Source organism: Eupeodes corollae, chromosome 1, assembly GCF_945859685.1.
Source record: "Eupeodes corollae chromosome 1, idEupCoro1.1, whole genome shotgun sequence".
Taxonomy (NCBI): Eukaryota; Metazoa; Arthropoda; class Insecta; order Diptera; family Syrphidae; genus Eupeodes; species Eupeodes corollae.
In genome coordinates, this window is record NC_079147.1 from 156,174,513 (window position 1) to 156,177,091 (window position 2,579).

At 35.3% G+C, this 2,579-nt stretch overlaps 1 pseudogene; it reads left to right on the top strand.

The window, feature by feature from the left end:
• The first annotated feature begins 1,005 nt into the window (after positions 1-1,005).
• LOC129946134 (uncharacterized) lies at positions 1,006-2,342 on the top strand (annotated as a pseudogene).
• Positions 2,343-2,579: the final 237 nt, after the last annotated feature.

Genomic DNA, 2,579 nt, shown 5'->3' on the forward strand with positions numbered 1-2,579 from the left:
ACGACTAGCTACGGACTGATGGATGGCTGAAAAAAGAGCAATTTCGAGATGCGATAGAGGTTGAATTATTTAGAATTGTACTCCAGAAATAGATATGCGGAATTGCAAAATAATGTGTCTAAGTGGTAATCCAGTCTCAGTTTAAGTGACAGAGATTTTCTATGAAGCAAAATGTGTCTATTGTTTATTTGATGAAATTTTAATTCTGTATATTTGAAGCAAGCCAATTGATGGCAGAGTGCGGCCTGGTGGCGCAACACATCACTGCACCAGAGTGGCAGAATGCGAGAAGAATCCAACGGAGCGATACAAATTGAAATGACTGTGAAACTTTGTGATGCTATTAAAAGGTGCACTTATATAAATGCTGTTATATAAATGTAATAAAAAGTGAAACATATATTTAAAAAAAAAAAATAGGTATAAAATGTACAACTAAGTTGCATGAACATGACCTGAAATTTAAAAGTTTTGTTAAATATAAAACTTTATTTATTAATTACTAACGGTTTTTTTCGGACGTGTGGTTTTCAATCTGACAATACTTTTTTGGGAGTTTTTCTTTTTGACGGAGTTGGGTCTTTTCTTTTCTTTCAAAACTATAACGACCAAATCCACCAAAAGATTTTTTTAATTTTTAATGTGCGTTTTATGGCACAGGGGTTGCGCCTTGTGTCATGGTCGTCACTTCGACGATCATGTCACCTATAGGAATATAGTTAATATTTTAATTGGTCCGATTTGACAAATTGAAAATTTTGACACTTCTCAACGTTTCAAGGTCCCTAGAGTAGAAATAAAAGATTCTTAGAAAGTACGTACGTTCGCAGTGTTTCTTCGTCGTCCGTAGCTCAAGAACCAGAGGAGATATCGACTTCAAATAAATGTTGTTATGCAGATAATAGGCGTTTTTTATTGGGAACCTATAGCTAGCGCAGTTATAGTAGTCCGAATAAAACATTATAAACACTTTTATATACACTCTCAGTTTAAATTTCAAAGTTGGTATCCGTGTCAGCATATGCGTCAAAATCAGCTGTCAGTCAAAAAATTTGTTGTGAAATTAAAAATGGATAACGAAATAAGACAGGTAAAAGTTAAAATTAACTTTAAAATTCTTATTCCAATTCATATATTCAATTACAGGCTGTATTAGAGTAATTATTAGATTCATCTTCAAGTGAAGAAAGTACATCTGCATCAGAATTGGAGGACAGAATAAGCTCCGATGACTCCTCTTCTGATGAGGATACGCATGAAAAGGTTGCCAATTTTATGGAAACCATTGAAAAATACAGTGAAACTGATTTTAAATCTCACTTTAGATTAGATCGCTCAACTGCAGAGCAATTAATAGGTAGGCAATCGCATCCATACATTTATCTGTTTCCTATTATAACAGTCTTTTTAACCACTTTTCAGAAAGCTATTCACAAACTGATTTCTTCGCAACTTCTAATCATGGGGGTAAAATGAAAATTGAAGCCAGAGAAGAAATTTATTTGTATGTATGATACGTCAGTAACACTTTGACATTCAGGCAGTTGGGAAACCTGTTTGGAGTTGCAACATCTACAGCGTGGTCTATAGTTGGACGTGTTAGCAGCTGGCTAGTTTCCAAAGGTAGAGAGTTTATAAAGTGGCTTCAAGGTGATGCCGTTGAGCAAAACTGCCGAAAATTTGAGGCCAAGAAAAGAATACCGGGTGTAATTGGAGCGATAGATTGCACCCACATCGTAATTTCTGCTCCCAAAAGCAATAAAAAGTGCTATTACGACCGTAAACAAAACTTTACTATCGTGTTGCAGGCCGTTGTTGATGCAGACAAGAAATTCATCGACATATGTTGTGGAGAACCTGGTTCGTTACATGATAGTAGAGTGCTCAAAAGATCAACATTATACAATCGAGTGCAAACCAATTATACTCAGCTATTTCCATCGAACACTTTTCTATTGGGTGACTCGGCGTATGCTTCTTCACACTGGATAGTGCCTCCATTTAAGGACAATGGCCAATTAAGTGACCAGCAAAAAGCGTTTAATTTCATTCACTCATCAACCAGGATGGTGATTGAAAATGCTTTTGGTTTGCTAAAAGGACGGTTCAGAAGAATTAATAAGTTCACTGAACAACGAAATCTTAATTCAGTCAAAAGAATTGTTGTAAGCGCTTGCATTTTACATAATTTGTGTATTATCAACGCTGATACCATTGTACTGGACCAAGAAGCAACACCCGAGGAAAGACATTTAGAACAAAACTCAAATCTTGAAAACAGTGCATCTCGAAACCGTCGTGAAGCATTATTCTCATATCTGTGTCAACAAAATATTCTTTAATTAAAATTGCGTTTTAACTATGGCATTTGTTTTCTTTTTCATTAAATTACCTTATCTAGATGAGCTAAAACAAAAAATCGAAATTCTCCTCTAGGGAATCTCAAAAAGTACCTAGCTACATACTCTATACAAATTTGAAGCAAATCGATCCAACCGCTTATGATCTAGCTCGATATATGTACATCAGAACGCATAGACAAAAAACGCATAGATAAACAAACCGACGGACGGATTGAA